This window comes from Elephas maximus, chromosome 8 (assembly GCF_024166365.1).
Source record: "Elephas maximus indicus isolate mEleMax1 chromosome 8, mEleMax1 primary haplotype, whole genome shotgun sequence".
Classification (NCBI taxonomy): Eukaryota; Metazoa; Chordata; class Mammalia; order Proboscidea; family Elephantidae; genus Elephas; species Elephas maximus.
Window position 1 is genome coordinate 105,052,718 of NC_064826.1, and position 20,853 is coordinate 105,073,570.

The 20,853-nt window shown below is 40.5% G+C and overlaps 1 long non-coding RNA gene across 1 annotated transcript in view; it reads right to left on the reverse strand.

Moving 5' to 3' along the window:
• Positions 1–17,564: 17,564 nt before the first annotated feature.
• Positions 17,565–20,853, reverse strand: part of LOC126081838 (uncharacterized) — a 243,816-nt gene continuing 240,527 nt past the window's right edge. Inside the window, exon 5 of the long non-coding RNA XR_007518446.1 lies at positions 17,565–19,086. This is a non-coding gene — a long non-coding RNA (uncharacterized LOC126081838). The remainder of the gene's footprint in view (positions 19,087–20,853) is intronic.

Below are 20,853 nucleotides of genomic sequence, written 5' to 3' on the forward strand. Positions count from 1 at the left end.
TCATGTGTCATTGGTCCAGTGCTGCAGGAATGCACAATGGGAATCGGGTGTGTGGAGTGGCAGGAGGGGTGGGTATGGTGGGCAACCTGTGACACAGACGTGCTCACTGACACTTGCCTGATGGGTGAGGTGGTTGACAGGGTGGTGTGGCAGGCGACCTGGGGCACCAGAGCACTCTCCGCTGCTTGCTGTGTGGGTGGTGTGGTGTGGTGGGTGACAAATGATTTGCTCTTGCATTTTAAAAATACAAGTTGCTGAGGAAATATATGAGAACTCTCTGTACTATCTTTGCAAATTCCTGAAAATTTAAAATTATCCAGGATAAAAGGTTCATTTTAAATTAATTAATACAATGTGATTCCATTATGTTTTCTTGAGTCAAAAATACTGGATTAAAAATTTGTTTAAGCTGGTAGTGTCTCTCAGAAAAAGAAATTGATCTTATTTAGAAACTTGACTTCTAAAAGAAATAAATTTGATCACAAAGGAGCAAATGAGTTTGGAAGGGGCATAAAAATGAATTCTGGAACACTATAAATTAGTAAAATACATATTATATTACATTAGTATGTATCCTAATGCATTTCTTTCTTATTCTATTTCAGCCTCTGCCCTAAATATGTTACATAACCTTCACAATGTTGTTGTTGTTAGTTGCCATCGAGTCACTCATGGTGACCTTATGTACAACATAGTAAAACATTGCCCAGTGCTGCACCATTTTCCTGCTCTTTGGCATGTTTGAGTTCATTGTTGCAGCCATTGTGTAGTGTTTTCAACCTAAAAGGATTCATTTTCCAGCTCTATGTGGAGCAATATTCTGTTACAATCCATAGGGTTTTCATTGACTAATTTTCAGAAGTAGATAGCACTTCTTCCTAGTCATCTTAGCCTGGAAGTTCTGTTGAAACTTGTTCACCATGGGAGACCCTGATGATTTTTGAAATACTGGTGGCAGAGCTTTCAGCATCATTGCAACACCCAAGCCAATACCGTTCAACAAACTGACAGGCAGATGGTGGAACCGTCACAATACCTTATGCATTAGGCACTATGATTCTCTACCTTTTACAGAGCAACTCAGAAAATTCAGTAGTTTATCAGTGACAGAATCAGACCTAGAAATTTGATCTCCCTGGATCCAGAGCCTCTGCTCTCTGTCACTTGTCTCTTCTGCTCTTACTGATGTGATTTCCAGAAATGGAAAAACTCACAGTCATGCATGCCACAGCAGTGAACATATAAATACTTTTATTGTTGTTGGACTCAGTCCCTAATTTTCAAGCTACCTTTACGCTTGAGCCAATTATAAGAATATGAGTGTAGATGGTTGTAGCTGGGTATTTGGAATGAGGTTTTAAACTAAGGTGTCTTGTATATACATTGGGTGATAAATCAAGGTATCCAAGAGCAGAAGCCCAGAAACCCAAAGCAGTATTCAGAGAAAGGGGATTTAAGATATTGCCCCTACCAAAAAGGAAATTAAACAAGCAAATTTATATGATTAATATTTACTTCTGCTTATGCAATGACCTAAAATTTTTGCAAGCATTTTATTTTGGACACCTTGAAGCATACTTGAAAGCTGAAAGAATGGACATATGAACCCTAATCAACAAGGTCAAACAATTATCAACTGTTAAGGATTGAATCGTGTCCCCTGAAAATGTGTTGTAAATCTTAACCCCTATATCTGTGGTTCGTAAACCCTGGCGACGTAGTGGTTAAGTGCTACGGCTGCTAACAGAAATGTTGGCAGTTTGAACCCACCAGGCACACCTTGGAAACTCTGTGGGGGCATTTCTACTCTGTCCTATAGGGTTGCTGTGAGTCGGAGTGGACTCGATGGCCATGGGTTTGGTTTTTGGTTTTGGTACCTTGATTATAAGCCATTTGGGAATGGATTTTTCTGTTATGTTAATGAGACAGTGTTAGTGTAGGGTATGTCTTAAATCAACCTCTTTTGAGGTTTAAAACAGATTAAACAAGCAAGCAAGCAAGCAGAGATGGGGGAAGATAAATGCCATACTACATGAAGATCACCAAGGAACCGAGGAACAAGGACCTTGCCCAGAGCTGAGAGAGAAAGAGAGAGAGAGAGAAAGCCTTCTCCTAGAGCCTGCCCCTGAATTTGGACTTCTAGCCTCCTAAACTGAGAGAAAATAAATTTCTCTTTGTTAAAGCCACCCACTTGTTACAGAAGCATCAGATAACTAAGACATCAACATTTTGACAACCTCATTTTGTCTTTCACCCACACACTTTTTTTGGGAAGATGGCTACAGTATTTTAAAGGAAATCTGAGATTTTAAATCATTTTATCCACAAATAATTCTTATGCTCCTCCAATCCCATACATACTATTTTTAAGCTAACTATGGTATAATGATTACACGTAACAAAATGAACAGTTCCTCAATGTCATCTAATACTCGGTTTGTGTTTTTTCTCAAAAATAATATTGTGTGATTAGTTTATTGAAATCAGGATCCAAATAAGGTCTCTACATTGCATTTGGTTGATAAGTCTTTTAGTTTTCCTTTACTCTTTAACAGTTTCCCTTCCCTCCATCTTTTAAATGCCATTTATTTGTTAAAATAACAGTCATTTGTCCTGTAGCATTTTCTACATTCTAGATTTGGTTGATTGCTTCTTTGTGGTGTCACTGAACATGTTCTTCTATTCTTTATTTTTCCTCTGAACTGACAATTATATGAAGAAGCTTGATTAGATGCTGGTTCAATTTTGGGGTTGGGGGGCAAGAATACATCACAGATATTCCATTCTGGATAGTGTTAGATGTTATGATTGAGTCAGTCTGGTGCAGACATTATTAAGACCTTCAGCTCATGGTTTTAGCAGGCAATTATGTGGTTGCCTGGATTCAGTATCTCACAAGGGACTGCAAAAAATTATCCAATTCTGTCATTCCTTCTGCACTTATTATCTGGAATTCTCCCACAATTAACTCTTCCTTGTCAACTATTTGGCTATTTGAAAACACAATGTGTGCTAAAACAAAAAATCAGGATATATGTTTGATTCTGTATACTTTTATTTATGAATTATTTCGATACCTGAGTAGGTATTCTAGAAACTTCCAGAGGTGGCCAATTTTTGTTAATATCATTTTGAATCACAGATTTTTATACATTTGGAATGTTGAGATTATTTAAATACTGAGATCATTACTTTAAATGCCGAAATTATCCCACCTCTAGCTAGCGAAGCCTCTTCAAATGCCTTGTATCCTTTAGACACTATCTGAAGAAGACCCACTTATTTTGTACATTTCTAGCTATAGGAATCAGATCTGGAATTGGTAATTTCTCAAAAAGTGCTTGGTTTCCTTACATGGGAAACAGTATATAGAGTACAGAATCTAGGCATGTCATAATTTTATGACTTCATATAACTGACCTGTTATTTGGTTAAAAAAACTGGTTTGGTAAGAAATTATGCTGGCTTTTCCTAAGATCAACTGTTAAAACACAATAAATATGTAGAGAAATATCTCTGTAAAAAACAGACGACATGTGTTTATGACATTGCTTTAAATAAGCAGATAACACTTTAAACATTTGACAACAGAAAATAGAGATCGGTAAATAATTACACTTATTGTTAGTTGTTGTCAAGTTGGCTTCAACTCATGGTGATCCCATGTACAACAGAATGAAACACTGCCTAGTCCTGTGCCATTTTCACAATCACTGGTATGCCTGAATTCATTGTTGTGGTCAATTTGCCTTCCAAACTGGAGGGTTTGTCTTCCAGCACTATATTATACAATATTATGTTATGATCCATAGGGTTTTTATTGGCTATTTTTTGGAATTATATCACCAGGCCTTTCCTCCTAGTCTGTTTTCATCTGGAAGCTCCATTGAAACTTGTCCACCATGGGTAACCCTGCTGTTATTTGAGATAACAGTAGTATAGCTTCCAGTATCACACTAACACACAAGCCACTGCAGCCTGACAAACTGACAGATCAGAGGTGAAATAGCTACACTAACCCATGGGCGTTGAGCTGATTCAGACTCATAGCAACCCTACAGGACAGAGTAGAACTGCTGCATAAGGTTTCCAAGGCTGTAAATCTTTATAGAAGCAGACTGTTACATCTTTCTCCTGCAAAGCAGCTGGTGGGTTTGAACCACCTGCCTTTTGGTTAGCAGCTGAGTGCTTAGCCACTGTGCCACCAGAGCTCCTTAATAGCTACAGTAAGTAAAAACCAACATGGTTGCCACATTAACCAATAAGTTGCACATGCTGTTATTGTTGCAAGGCACCATCCAGTTCGTTGTAACTCATAGCAACCCTATGTACAACAGAATGAAAAGCTACTCCATCTTGCGCCATCCTCACAATTGTTTCTATGTTTGAGCCTATTCTCGCAGCCACTGTGTCAATCCATCTCATTGAGCATCTTCCTCTTTTTCGCTGGCCCTCTACTCTACCAAGTATGATGTCTTTTTCCAGGGACTGGTCCCTCCTGCTAGTATGTCCAAAGTAACTCCTGGTGACCCACATGTTTCAGAGTAGAACTGTGCTCCATAATGTTTTTAATGAGTGTAATCTCGACGGCACTGGGTTGGGTGGGAATCTTAAGGAAGTAGATCACCAGGCTTTTCCTCCATGGCGCTACTGGGTGGATTTGAACCCCAACCTTTCTGTTAGGAGCTGAGCCACTAAACCACTGTCATGGATTGAATCATGTCCCCCAAAAATATGTGTATCAATTTGGTTGGGCCATGATTCCCAGTATTGTGTAATTGTCCACCATTTTGTCATCTGGGATTTTCCTACCTGGTGTAAATCCTGTTTCTATGATGTTGATGAGATGGGATTAGCAGGAGTTATGTTAAGGAGGCAGGACTCAATCTACAAGATTGGATTGTGTCTTGAGCTGATCTCTTTTGAAATATAAAAGAAAGAAGCAAGCAGAGAGACATGGGGGACCTCATACCACCAAGAAAGTAGCACCAGAAGAAGAGTGCATCCTTTGGACTTGGGGTTCCTGCACTGAGAAGCTCGTAGACCGGGGAAGATTGATGACAAGGAGCTTCCGCCAGAGCCGACAGAGACAGAAAGCCTTCTGCTGGAGTTGTTGCCCTGGATTTGGACTTCTAGCCTCCTAAACTGTGAGAGAACAAACTTCTGTTTGTTGAAGCCATCCACTTGTGGTATTTCTGTTATAGCAGCACTAGATAACTGAGACAACTGCCTAGGGACCTTAGATACTAATAGAGCTTTTTGTTTTTTTTGGCGAAGTAGCTATGCCTATGGGAAATTTATAGTTTGCTCTATGTGTTTTGTAAATAATCCATACCCTTTTTGATTTTATGTAGTTAAAACTTGTCTACTTCAAAAAACCTTTTCAGGAGTGATTTAGGAAAAGAGAAAACAAAGCATAAACACAGGCCATTTTTATTTGCCAGATTAAATACTAAAATCATTAAAAGGCATATTATTTGAAACAACAATTACTCCTCAGGAAATGCATAACAAAAAAAGGAACAGTAGAGAAAGTATTTTTAATGTATTATCCTTTTTTTTTTTTTTTTTAATTCCTCAAGTCTTTGTTCTTAAGGAAGCAAGCTGCTGTTTCACTTCCCTGAAGTCACTGATAAAACCATGCAAGAACATCAGAGAAAAAATGAATCCGAGATAGGTGCTGTCCCCAAGGGAATGGAGTGCCTCTTTGTCTTATATTTCCATTGGAAATCTGGTGATTTTGCATGCAAACATCTTATTTCATGGTACTGCCTCTCAAATTGAGAGATTAAATCTAGCTCTGCATAAAGGGTTTTTCAATAAAGTAGGTTGCATAGTCTTCTGTTTATGGAAAATTGATGCATCATCTGATATGCTTTCAATTGCTAACTTTTCTTTCAAAAAAGCTGGAAGGAATTTCAACCAACCATTATCTAATCAAGAAAATATTTCCTACCTATCTTGTCTTCGACATAACTTGCTGCCAAGTGTAGTTCTGACTATTGTAAATCACTATGCATTTTAACAAGCAAAATAGACTCTCGAGTTTTGTTAGGAAAGGTACAAATTCTAGAAACTATCCATCATTATCAGTGGAAGGTCCTCAAATTTAGTGCATTTTGCAGAATGACTCTTTACAACATAACCTAATGTTATATTGGTTATACTAGTTTACTTAAGTAGAATTTTTACAATCTTGAGATACAAACAGGCATTATAATAATCCTACAAAGTCTTCCCATGCTTACACTCAATTCTCACTGTACTGTAAAGGCTGAAATTGGGTGTTTATTTAGTTATAATATTTACAATGACTTATAGCATCAAAATTCTACCTGAGTTCATTATAGTATGAAGTGTAGAAGGAAGCAAACTAAATAAGTATTTTGTTTTTTTGTGCATGCATGTGGTCTTTAGTGTTTTCAAATAAAAAGAAAGTTATCTTAATCTATCCAACTACCAATTCGTCATGGGCACAAAGTAGCATGAGAAAACATGCATTAGCATTTAAGGTGCCTGTGTCTCCGGAAATGTTTGTACCTGGTCTAGTGGTTTGGCTCAATTCAAGAGGATGGATATGTAAGGTCCTGAAAGAGGGCCTGAGCTGAGAAAGACTTGCAGAAATGCACCCTCAAGGCTTCGGAAATGCATGCTCACAAAGTGTTACGGATTAAATTGTCCCTCTAAATATGTGTTGAAATCTAATCTCTGTACCTGTTTGGAAATAGAGGTTTTTCTATTGTTATTTTAATGAGGTCATAACAGTGTAGGGTGAATCCTAAACCTAATCACTTCTGAGTTACCGAACAAGCAGAAGAGACACAAAGACTCACACAAAGCGGGGAAGACAGGTGACAGAGACAGGTGCTCCTGCAAGCTCAGAAACTCCAAGGATTGCTGGAAGCTACGAGAAGCTGAACTAGACAAGAAAGGGCCTCCCCATAGAGCCATGGCTGAAATTTAGACTTGTAGCCTCCTGAACTGTGAGAAAACAAATTCCTGTTCTTTAAAGCCACCCACTTGTGGTGTTTCTGATATGGCAGCATTGAAAGACTAGGATGGAGAGGCAGGAGCAGAGGCAGCTGAATGCTTAGATCTTGGAGATACTGCCTGGGTTTAGACCCGGCCTCAGCCCACCGAGCTCTGTGACCTTGGACAAATCACTTCATCTCTTTGGGCTTGCACTTTGTCCTCTGTAGAATGGGGAAGAACATTAAAGGTCAGAAGTTTAAATGAGTAACCTATGCAAAGTACTTGGCACAGGGTCTACCACATGAAAAGTACTATATTCATGATCACTATTATTACTTCTTATAAAAGCTTTAGTGTAGACCATGAACTGCCACCTATATATTGTTCATTCATTCATTTATTCAACAAATATTCATGTGTGTTTACAGTGGAGATGTACACCCTGAGCTGTTAGGTTATGAGAATGCAGCTAAACAGTCTCAGGGAGAGACAGCCATGTAAACGGTGCCAGGGCTCCAGTCTGTCACTCTGCGAGCGATTGCCTCAGACGGAACCTGAAAGAGAAACAAAGATACCTGCTGTTCTCTCAAGTGGCTCACAGTCTGTGTTTTCTCCTCATCTGAGCAGTAGGCTGGGACACTCATGTGTGAGCCTCACCACAGTCTCTGGTGAGCATTCTCTATGCGAAAGCCTGCAGGGCTCTGCTCCAAAGCTGAAGAAAATTCAGGCTGTTCTGAAAGGACACACACACACACACACACACACACACACACACACACACACACACTGTGGGCCTTCTTAGGGATTTTCAAATCTGGTGTTACCATACCCACCATTGTCTCTGAAATATAACCCTTTGTATGGGGACTCCTGTGTGAGCACCAGATGGTGAAGATACGCTTGTCAACAACACGCAGTCTCGGTCCTCAGAGAACGAATAGCCTAGGACAGATGCTCTCAAATTTAGTATACTTAAGGATTGCCTGGGATATCTGTTAAAGTGCAGATTCCTGTGTCCTTTCCCTGGAGATTTTGATTCAGTAGGTCTGGGCTGTGGTCTGGCACTCTGACTCTCAATGAGCACCCCAGGTAACTTCAATGCATAGGCGCCCCAGACCACATATGGATCTGATAGTCAGGGAGACTTGGATTGCAAGAAGCACATCGTGGAAAAGGGTACAATATCTCATAGAACCTGAGAACCAGAAACACAGCCAGATCTAATAAGGGATTCGAACAAGAAAAGAGAACAGACTTGTAGAAAATTCCTACCAGGGATAGTTGGCTGAGGCTACACTTGAAAACACATCACACAGCAGCCCACCTTGCTAAAGGAGGTCCTCCATCTAAGAGCTTGGGGGCCTCTGATGAAGTTTCTTTCTAGTCCAGGAGTTTTGATGACCAGAGGTGATCTCACACCTCTGTTCCAGGACTCAGAGCTCAGAGGAAACTCAAGGCAAATGGATCCTGTCCTCCTTCCTGTTTGGGGCTCCAGGAGGAGTCGCTGTTGCAGGTTCTGAAGCAGTGCTAATGGTGGAGCAGCAGGACCAGGCAGAGAGAGTTTGACTGGAGTCTCTTGCCCTCCTCATTCCTGTGGGCAGACTCAACAGTGTGAGGACCCGTGCGCTGGCCGTAGAGCCTCTGCTGGTGGGGACAAAGTGATATCTCTGCAAAGACGGGGCCAGAGTCCAGCAGGGTGTGTAGGACCAGGAGAGTCAAAGGGGGCCAAGTCCACAGGTAAGGATACCAGGCTCTGCATGAGACCCATGGGATAGATCCCAAGTTTAACACTTGTAGAACTAATAAGCACCAGACACCAGCAGAAAGTGCTGGGCTGGGTCCAGTTTAGCAGTCACTGATCCAGGTGAGGAGCCCCTCTCTAATACCAAAGGTTATGAACATCCATTTTCCCCCACTGGGTGAATTAAATCTCAAAGGTAAATTTAAATTATTGACTAAAACTAAGTTTTTAAGTGCCTAGACCAGTGGCTCTCAAAGTGTAGTTCCCAGATGAGAACATCAGCATCCCCTAAGCACTTCCTAAATGTGCAAACCTCAAACTCCACTCTAGACCTACCAGATGAGAGACCCTCCAGGTGATTTTAAATCCTCCAGGAGATTCTTTTTTAAAAAAAATTTTGGTGAAAATATACACAGCAAAACACACCACTTTGACAATTTCTACACATACCACTCAGTGACATTGGCTACATTCTTCAAGTTGTCACCTTTGTTGACAACATTTTCCAAACTATTTCACCATCATTAACACAAACTCACTGCGCCCTAAGTTTGTCATCTATCCTTTTGAGTTGCTGTTGTCAGTTTTATCACATAATGATAATTCTTTAAGAGAGTATAGTGCTTAATGCAGACATTCTTTTTTAATTAGGCTAAACTATTATTTGGTTCAAAGATGACTGCAGGGGATAGTTTTAGTTCAGGATTTAAAGATTTCCACGGGGTAATAGCTTCAGGGGATTATTCATCCTCAATGGCTCCAGAAAGTCTGTATTCTTTGAAGATTAGAAATTCTGTTCCTCATTTTCCCCCTTTTGATCAAAATTCTTCTATAGAATTCTTGATCTAAATGTTTGGTAGTCCTCCAGGTGATTCTGATGATACAAAACTTTGAGAACCACTGGTTTACACCTAGGAGCTCTTGTGGTGCAGTGGTTAAAAAGTTTGGCTGCTAACCAAAACATTGGCAGGTTCAAACCCACCTGCTGCTTTGTGGGAGATAGATGTGGCAGTCTGTTTCCATAAAGATTTGTAGATTTGGAAACACTATGGGGCAGTTCTACTCTGTCCTACAGGGTTGCTGTGAGTCAGAATCGACTCAATGGAGTGGGTTTTTGGTGGGTCTAGACCTGTGGTGCTCAAACTTGTCTACACATTGGAATCACCTGGGAAACTTCACCATCAACTGATTCCCTGGATTCCTCCTCCAGAGACTGATTTAGTTGGCCTGAGGCTCAGCCTGGGCCTTGGAATTCTAATATGCAGACCAGTTTGGGATCTACCAGAGAGACAAAGACTCGTTTTTCTCCTATATTGGTGGGAGGGGCTCTTGTACCAGAGCAAATTTGGAATGTAAGAAAACTATGTTTCCTTCCCAGAACTGACAGAGCACAAGTAATTTTATAACCTCATTACATGACTTTCATTTTTTGCTCCCTTTAATTGAGTGCTTCCCAGGTCCTCTTAAAGGGAAGATTCTATCCTTCCCCAGCCATAACCCCCACCAATGCTGTCTTTGGATAATTCTTGAACTTTGTCCTTCCTGTGCTGTATTCTGGCGAGGTTGTTTTAGACAAGGCTGCCTGTGAGTAAGGAGTGGAGGTCTCTGGAAGACAGGGCCTTCCCCAAGGTGCCAGTCACCTGGGGGAGAGGAGAGGTCTTTAGAGAGGTCACTGGTACAGGAATGAGGGACTCTGACAAGTGGAAAGGGGAGTTCTAGTCATTCTCTAGGGGCATTGGTGGTTATCTTAGTTATCTAATGCTGCTCTAACAGAAATACTACAAGTGGATGACTTTAATAAACAGAAATTTATTCTTTCATAGTCTAGGAGGCTAGAAGTCCGAATTCAGGGCACCAGCTCCAGGGGAAGGCTTTCTCTCTCTGTCGGTACTCAGGGAAGGTCCTTGTCATCAGTCTTCCTTGGCTGAAGAGCTTCTCAGTGCAGGGACCCTGGGTTCAAAGAACGCGTTCTTCTTCTGGCATATCTTTCTGGGTGGTATGAGGCCCCCATGTCTCTCTGCACACTTTTATCTCTCATAAGATAAAAAGTAATGTAGGCCATGCCCCAGGGAAACTCTCCTTACATTGGATCATGCCTGTGACCTGAGTAAGAGTGTTGCATCCCACCTTAATTCTCTTTAACATAACCTAAAATTGCCTCATGAACCACAGGCAGGGTTTAGGATTTACAATACATAGGAAAATTACATCAGACATAAAACAGAGGACAACCACACAATACTGGAAATCACGGCCTAGCCAAGTTGACATTTATTTTCAGGGGACACATTTCAATCCATGACAGTGGTTCAGTAGTAGAATTCTTGTCTTCCACGTAGGAGGCCCGGGTTTGACTCCCGGCCAATGTACTTCACACACAGCCACCACCCATATGTCAGTAGAGGCTTGTGTGTTGCTATGATGCTGAATAGATTTTAGCAGAGCTTCCAGGCTAAGACAGACTAGGAAAAAAGACCTCGTGAACAATTTCCAAAAATCAACTAATAAAAACCCTATGGATCCTAATGATCTGATCCACCAGCAATCATGGGGATGGTACAGGACAAAGCAGCAATTTGTTCTGTTGTGCATGGGGTCGTCATGAGTTGGGGGCTGACTGGACAGCAGCTAACAGTAATTGACAGTCTAACACTGACAGAGCTAACAGTCAATGACAATAGTCATCCTCCGGACAGCTCTCTCTTGGATTTAAAACATCTTAAGCTACAATGTAACGGGACAGTGATCCCTGAAGGCTGAGTATGGGGGCAGCAGCAATAGGTGATGTCCTCAAGGAAGTGGTGGAGCTTGAGATCAGGAGCTGGGCACTGAGGCTCAGCTGCAGTCTTGGTACTGCACTGTGTTGCTCATCTCAGAGGGACTTTAGTTTTTTTAAGAGAGTTTGGGGTTTTCTGACAGAGGCACCATGATTTCCTCTGGGACTAGGTGGCTCCCAATCCAAACCTGAGAGCTGATTTTCCTCAACATGCCTTGTTCTCCAAACTCAGTTCTCCTTCCTTCTTATCCCAATTTTTCAAATTCCCACTGCCCTTCTCTCTCTGCACACATACACACACACACACAAGATGTGAAAGCTGGCTGGTCCTCACAGAATCCTATTGTAATGTTTCCAAAATCCAGTGCAAATGTGTAAGACATACAGCCTGGGGTGCTCAGCCATCCTTTGTGATCTTCTGGGAACAGAAGGGAAGGTTGAGTGTCAGGCAGGTAGGGACAGAGACGTGGTGACTACAACATCTTTCTTGTTCCCTTGTTCCCTTTAAAATACTTCAAATGGGTGGCCATCTATGACAGTGTGTCGTTAGTAAAAATGACTCAGCACACATTTACTTGGTGGCTTCTCTTTGCCAACCATTAAGTTCTGGGCATACAGAGATGTGTAAGACATGGCTGTAACATCAGAGAGCCTTCAGTTCTAGCATGTGGGACATAAAGAGATGACAGCAATTCATCTAACTGCAACTGTAACTTGCAGGATAATATAGTTTTGCTGTAATATAAATGTGTGCGTGCCTTACCGTGCCTGGGTGTGTGCATGTGTGTGTGTGTGTGTGTGTGTAATCTGAATGGAACCTTGAATAACACTGCTATGAAGCCAAGCTCCTTTTCCGAAATAGAGATGGTAATGGGAGATGCCGCCTGTGATGTCAGCGAAAATATATTTCTGCATCTGAAATGAGCCTTCGAGAAATGTTAATTTGATATGAAGGACTTGACTTGGGGGCTAAGCCATTGTTTGTGGAGATCTGGGCCTGAGAGGCTTGAGGTCAAAAGGGAGGATACAGATGTGAGAGTTTTGCTCTGTGTTGGAGGGGACTGGAAAAAGAACTACAGGAATGACGTCTTAGCCTCTGCTTGGTGTAATTGAAAAATTGTTGTTATTATTGTTTGGTGCCTCAGGTCTTTTCTCCCACGGAGACGCTGGGTGGGTTCCAACCACCAAACTCTTAGTTAGTAGCCAAGCACTTAACCATTGCATCACCAGGGCTCCTTGAATAGTCCATAATGATATAGATTACTTTTCTGCTCAAAGCACAGGGCAAAACTCTACCTGAGGAAGAGATTGGGTCAACCAGGAAAGGAATGCATTTTCCTACGGTCAGTTACCCTGGGAAGAAGTGAGCCCAGGGGCAGGGAATGGCGGCTGAGTGGGGCATAATTCTTCCCCTACCACTAATGTTTCCTCCATGGAGACGCAGCCCATCAGTGTGTCATCCCGGGCCATGCTCACCCCCACCACCTCTCTGTTCTTAGAGAAGCCGCATCTGGTCCACAGTTCTGGAAATCCACTAGGCCGTGGATATAAGCCACATTCTTCAAGGTCAGCTTTATCAGTAAAAAGAGGTGATGTTCACAGTACTATTCACAATAGAAAAAGATGGAAACAACCTAAGTGCCCATCAACAGATGAATGGATAAGTAAAATGCAGTATGTACATACAATGGAATACTACTCAGCGATAAAGAAGAATGAGTTCCTGAAACATCTTGGAACATGGATGAACCTGGAGGACATTATGTTGAGCAAATAAATCAATCACACACACAAAAATAAATATTATGTTTTTTCTTTCGTGAAATGACATGAAGAGACAAATATATAGAAACTAATGTTCATTAGTGGTTAGCAGAGGTGAGAGGAGGAGAGGGGGGAGGAGGATTCACTCACCAGATAGTAGATATTTGGTATTTTTGGTGATGGAAATGCTAGCACCAAACGAGGGTGAGATGTGCACAGCTTGATGAAGGTAAACGACGTCTCTAAAAAGTACACAAGAAAAAAGGACCTGTTGGTAATTGCTATGGCATATATAATTTTGAAACAACAGTAACAACAACCAAAACATACATGTGAAGGTATATATGTATGTATGTAGGCATATGTATGTATGGGTATGTATATGTGAGTATTATGTGTGTATATAAAGGTGTGTGCATATGTATATGCATGAATGTGACCATATATTCATATATATAATAAAGCACATGGGGGCACAGTTATGGATACATCTTAGATGTAACTAGACATGTGTTGGGATCAGTTTCTTGGGTTTGAAGGAGTAGAACCATAGTCCCTTGGAGTATCTTGGCCAATTGGCATAATATAGTTTGTAAAGTTTATGTACTACATCCTAGTTTGGTGAGTAGGGTCTGGGGCCTTAAAAGCTTGAGAGTGGCCATCTAAAATACTAGTCGTCTCTATCATCTGGATCAAAAGAGAAAGAAGGAAACCAAAGACTCAAAGGGGAAACTACTCTATAGGGCTAACAGCCTACACAAACCATGGCCTCATCTATGCTGAGACCAGGAGAACTAGATGGTGCCCGGAAACTAGATTAAGGGAAATGGAACAGCCAGAACAAAAATACTGATAATGTTCACACATTGTGAAGAATGTAACCAATGTCACTGAACAACTTGTGTAGAAATCGTTGACTGGAAACCTGCAGTGCAGTGTAAAACCTTCACCTAAAACACAATAAAATACTATTTTTAAAAAAAGAGATGACATTTTGACTTTTGTCAGTTGATTCTGCAGGTGCTCCAGAACTTAGGTGGCAAATAGAAGCCGATTCTATTGATCCTCAAAGCCAAATACCAGGAATAGGAGATGAGGATTCAAAAGTGAATCATAGAATCAGGGTGGGAGGGAAAGGAAGGAAGAAGTCTCTCCCTAGGAGCTGCATGGAGGTTTGGCCTGGGACCTAAGGCAAGGAGATGCCTAAAGCTCTCCTAGTGCTCAGGTTAGCGTGGTCCCAGGTAGGCCAGGGTTGAGGCAGGTACGACTTTTGTGATGTTACCTTTCCTTATCCCTGCAATTTTCTTAAAGAAAACAACAGTCTGACCTTTTATATTGATTTGGGCCATTGAGCAAAGGGTGTATTCCCACAATGGAAACACAGCCCTGAATAAGGAGGAGTCAAGCACAGGGCAAATTGTTCTGAGATTGCAGAAGGTGACCTATAAACAGAATTCCAGGAAGTGACAGGTGCAGTGTTACATACCAGACCACGAGCTGAGGTACCAGCAACAACCACCCAGGAGTTCATCCCACAGTCCCCAAGCAAGAGGCCCCTTGGAAAGGGCTAACATTTTCTGAAGTGAAAGTAGTCATGGGGTCTTGAGTCATTGCTACGTTGTTATTTGGAAGCAAAAAGAATGAGTCCCTTTAATTTTTAGTCACAGGCTGGTGAAGCCAGGCCATTTGTAGGAAATGCTTATAATTAAATCTAAATTAGTTCACTCACATCTATCTTTTTGACATTTGCATTTTTCCACAATCTTGTTGTTGTTCTTGTTAGTTGCTGTCTAATCTGCTCTGAATCATGGCAACTCCATATACAGCAGAACAAACTTTGCCCGGTCCTATACCATACTCATGATCATTGCTATATTCGAATTCATTGTTGTGGCTGTTGTAGTGACTTTCTGCCTCCCAACCTAGGGGTCTCATCCTCCAGCACTGTATCAGACAATAGTCTGCTGTGATCCATAGGGTTTTTTCCACTGCTAATTTTCCAAAGTAGATTGCCAGGCCTTTCTTCCTACTTTATCTTAGTCTGAAAGCTCCACTGAAGCTTGTCAACATGGGTGAACATGCCGGTATTTAAAATACCAATGGCATAGCTTCCAGCATCATAGCACCTTGCAACCCAGTACAGTACGACAAATTTACAGATGGGCAATGGTTTTCCACAATAACAGAGATTATACAGTAAATTAATTTTCATATTGTGCAGTAAATTAATTTTCATATTCTGCAGTATTCTCCTCTAACATAATTCAAATGGTTATATATTTTGCCATTATATGGTGTCATGGATTGAATGGTGTCCCCCCAAAATATCTGTCAACTTGGCTAGGTCATGATTACCAGTCCTGTATGACTGTCCACCATTTTATCATCTGATGTGATTTCCCTGTGTGTTGTAAATCCTATCACTATGATGTAATAAGATGGATTAGTGGCAATTATATCGATGAGATCTACAAGATTAGATAGTGTCTTAAGCCAATCTCTTTTGAGATATAAAAGGGGGAAGCGAGCAGAGAGACATGGGGACCTCATACCACCAAGAAAGCAGTGCCAGGAGCAGAGCGCATCCTTTGGACCTGAAGTTCCCGGGCTGAGATGGTCCCAGACCAAGGGAAGACAGATGACAAGGACCTTCCTCCAGAGCTAACAGAGAGAGAAACCCTGTCCCTGGAGCTGATACCCTGAATTTGAACTTGTAGCCTACTAAACAGTGAGAGAATAAATTTCTCTTTGTTAAAGTCATCCACTTGTGGTCTTTCTGCTATAGCAGCATAGATGACCCAGGCATGTGGGATTATTATAATTTAGACAGTGAGTGACATATTATTTTTATAAGCACGTTTCCGATACGTCTTTGCACAATTCAAGATTATTTCTTTTAGCATACTAGAAAAGTTTCCCCAGACTCTGTACCTCCTTTCTTAGAGGACATGCCTGCATTCCCTTCTCAGACGTTTTGTTCCTATGGGCCCTCAGATAAACCAAAGGATAGAACTAGTATTCCTGATGCCTCTCAGTTCATGGTCCTCTCATGCTGACCTCATATTTCTAAGCCTTAGGCTTTGATTCCGTATCTTAAGTTTCCCTCCTGTTGAGTGAGAGTCCCTGGGTGGTGCTAATAGCTAACATGCTCAACTGCTAACCGAAAGGTTGGAGGCCCGAGGCCACCCAGAGGTGCCTTGGAAGGAAGACCTGGTGATCTAGTTCCAAAAAATCAGCCTTTGAAAATTCTACGGAGCACAGTTCTACTCTGACACACATGGGGTTACCATGAGTCGAAGCTGACTGGACAGCCAACTTGTAGTGGTTATCTGTTGTGTCAAGTAAGCTTCTGGGCTATTTGTTTTTGGTGCTTGTTTATTTGTTCTGAAGGAGCCCTGGTGGTGCAGTGGTTAAATGCGCTCTGCTGTTAACCGAAAAGTCAGTGGTTCTAATCCACCAGCTGCTTTGTGGAAGAAATATGTGGCAGTCTGCTTCCATAAAGATTTACAGCCTTGGAAACCCGATAGGGCAGTTCTACTCTGTCCTATACGGTCACTATGAGTCGGAAGCAACTTGACGGCAACCAGTTTTATTTGTTCTGACAGTGAAATAATCGTGATTAGGACACTTATGAAGTAACTCTCTAAGAGGAATTGCTGGATCCAAGTGAGTGAGAATATCATACAGAGAGTACACACGCACACACATACACACACACAACCCACACGTATGTATATACAACACCTACACGCCTATTTGGATGCTGTTCTCCAAAAAGTTCTCACCGATTTCAGTTTCTGTATCCGTTTTCTACTCTGTTTACAAGGGGATCATTTTCCCAAACTTTTAGGTAAAAAAATAGTAGCTCAATGCTCTTTTATTTGCAATTTTGTGTAATTAATGAAGATGATTTTTTTCCAACATGTATAGGCCATTTGTTTTCCTTCTTTCATAAACTGTCTCTTCTTGTCCTGTGTTTATTTTCCTATTTGGGTATTTATGCCTTTTTTATTGATTTCTAAATAATAACCTCTACTGTAGTTTGCAATTATTTTCTTATTTTTTAATATTAATATGGCAAAATGTATTAATACTTTTATAATTCCTGCCTTAGTGTGATCCTGGAAAATAGTGTGATCATGAGATTATTATTTATCTTTTATTTCATATTTTTAATGTTTGTTTTTACATTTGCATCTTTGATTCCTTTGGAATCCATGTGGCTTATGATCTGAATTAAGGAATTAAATTCAAAGTTTTCAGAATGGTTCACCAGTTATCTCAACACCTTGCATTTCTTAAGTACACCTTTTCTTCACATATGTGAAATTCTATGTATCTCATACATTAAATTCAAATGTATTTTGATCTTTTCTGGAGATTCTCTTTTATCTCTTTGATTGGATATTTCAGTGTTTTTATTTCCTTTGAACTTATAATACATGTTAAAGTCTTGCTACAGCAAGTTTTCATCTCCCTCTTTATTCCCTGATTTGATCTTCATAACTATTTATCTTTTGAAATGAATTTAATATCATGTGGTCAGTGGATCTTTCCACACCCATGAAAGTTGTGACTGCTGCCATTTCCTCCTCCTCACCCTTGTTCTCATCATCATCATTATTGTCGTTCTGGTGAGCACTTCACTGAATTTATCTTAAATGCTTTGAATGATGAAAGGAGAATTGCCATAGCCGTAATGGTTTCTTTTCCTTTACTGGGACATGGTACAACTGGGATTTCTTCAAATCTTCCTCTATGTTCATCAGTAAAGATTTATGATTTCTTTCTTATTGGTCTTAACAACTCCTGCAAAGTTTATTCCTGAGTAATTTATAACTCTTACAATCAGTACAAGTGTGACCTTCCTTGCTCTTAAAATTAGCTCGTGGGTTATTGCTGATACATAAGAAAGCAAACTCTGAGAGGATGCAAACTTGTGGTCCATAGCACAACTCAGCCCACAGATATGTCCTGGGGGCTCAGACTCTTGTGGCCTGCATGGTGTTTGTTTTGTTTTGTTTTGTTCTGTATTTCGAGTTAATTGACAACATATTTCTTAAAAATCAGGAGTTTATAACAGAAATCCAGAGTTCCAGATTCTCTTATAAACAAGAGGATCTTGCAACCCTGGGCCTCCTTTCCCACATGGCAATGCCCAGCCAGGGCTACACAGCAGCTGGTCTTTGTTGGTAGAGCACACAGGCTCCCAGGAAGCACAGGCTTTGAACTCTTTGAGCTTCCTGGACCCAGAGTATGACTGTTGGTTGCTACTTATATTTAGACAGATAGATAGTTGTATTCAAGTAGATTCTGACTCATGACTTTAGGTAAAACAGAAAGAAAGTTTGCCTGGTCCTGCATCATCCTCACAATCTCTGGCGTGTTTGAGTCCATCATTGTGGCTATTGTGCCAATCCATCTCAGGGAGCCTCTCCCCCACCCTCGCTAGCCCTCCATTTCACCAAACACAATGTCCTCCTTCAGCAATTAATCCTTTCTAATAGCATGTCCAAAGTAAGTGAGTCAGACAATGTTCTGTTGTAATCCATAAGGTTTCTATTGGCTAATTTTCAGAAGTAAATTGCTAGGATTTTCTTCCTAGTCTGTCTTTTTCTGGAAGCTTCACTGAAACATGTCCACCATGGGTGACCCTGTTGGTATTTGAATTACCAGTGACATAGCTGCCAGCATCACAGTAACACACAAATCACCCAGTATGACAAACTGACTGATGGGTGGTGGCACTTATCTTTATGTTTGTAATATTGTTGTCCTTGTCTTGCAGTTACGTGAAAGTGAACTATTTCTCATATTATGTCTCCATCAAAATCTGTGAAAATAAGAGCAAGAATACATATTTTAAGAAAAGGAGAGAATATGGAAGGGAAATATATTATTCCATGTATAATACCAAAATTTAATTCAAATGTCATTTTATAACAGACCAGAATTAAAAACTTTGGCCTTTATTTGGAAAAGGTAAATGATTAAATGTTAATAAATTGAAATAAAAAGACCAAAACTTTGGTTTCAGAATGTGAGTAAAATGGGAAAAAAAAAATGCTTCAGGATCAAAATATTTTCTAACTAATGAGTTTATGTAAGAGTACCTATTCAATGCAGCAAAAATGATGTGCCTCTAACAAAGAAGCATTTACAAATGTAAGTCTAATGGGAAACACTTACTCTGGCACAGCTTGATAGTTTTCTGATAGGTCTCTTCCAAAAACTACACAGAAACCGGGTTAGAGACTACATTTCCCAGCCTCCTTTGTGGCTATGGGGGCCTCGTGATTAAGTTGACAACCCGTAGTATGGAATGTGAGCAAAAGTGATGGATATTCTTCTGTATCAATTGCTAAGAAAAGTGCTTGCCCTGTACTTCAGCAATTTCCCCTAATGCAAGTGGATGCCCAGAACTCTGCTTCAAATACATGGCCAAGGTAAAAATCCCAGGTGAAGGTAAAACAACAAGATGGAGCTAGCTTCAGTTTCCAAATGACTTTAAGGAGCAAAGCAGCTCAGCCAATGTAGACCTGCACACTTGGACACTAGAATATGAAATTGAAATCAACGTGTTTCCTTTTTTTGCCAGTGTATGTTGGGCTTCTTTGTTACAGAAGCTTAAATTTTACCCTAATGTCCTCAGCATGCTGAAAATACATTTTCATATTCTACAAATAAAATTTGTAGAATAAGTTGCATGGAATTTCAATCACGTGGCATTTTCTATCAAAGCTGATAAAATAGTAACATCAATGCCTAGGCATTTTAATTTATGGTGTCGATGAGAGATTTCATGTGCAGAAGAAAATTTGGACATAATGGCAATGGTAGCACAAAATGAGGAAATAACTTATTTTTGTGTGTTGAAAAATGTCTTAAAAATTTCAATGTAGGAAACAATTGAAATGTCTATCAACCAATGAATGGCTAGACAAAATGTGTTATATATTGGGATATTTCTTGTTGTTGTTAGGTGCCATTGAGTTGCTTCTGACTTATAGTGATCCTGTGTACAACAGAATGAAACACTGCGCAGTCCTGCACCACTCTCATAATCGTTGCTATGTTTGAGCCCATTGTTGCAGCCACTGTGTCAATGGATCTCATTGAGAGTCTTCCTGTTTTCACTAACTCTCTCCTTTACCAACTATTATGTCCTCCAGGGACATAACATGATAACATGTCCAAGGTACATGAGATGAAATCTCACCATCTTTATTTCTAAGGAGCATTCTGGCTGTGCTTCTTCCAAGACAGATTTGATCATTCTTCTTGCAGTCCATAGTGTATTCAGTATTCTTCACCAATGCCATAATTCAAATGCATCAATATTACTCCGCCATAAAAAGGAATGATATACTGATACTTGCCACAAAGTGGGTGAGCCTTGACGACATTATGCTAAGTGACAGAAGTCAAATGCTCACTACCACATATTGTATGATTCTATTTACATGAAATACCTAGAACAGATAAATCTATAACGTCGAGGGTAGATTAGTGGTTGCCAGGAGCTGAGGAGAGAGGGGAATGGGGAATAACTGTTTAGTGTGTATACCCAAAAACCCAAACCCATTGCCATCAAGTCAAT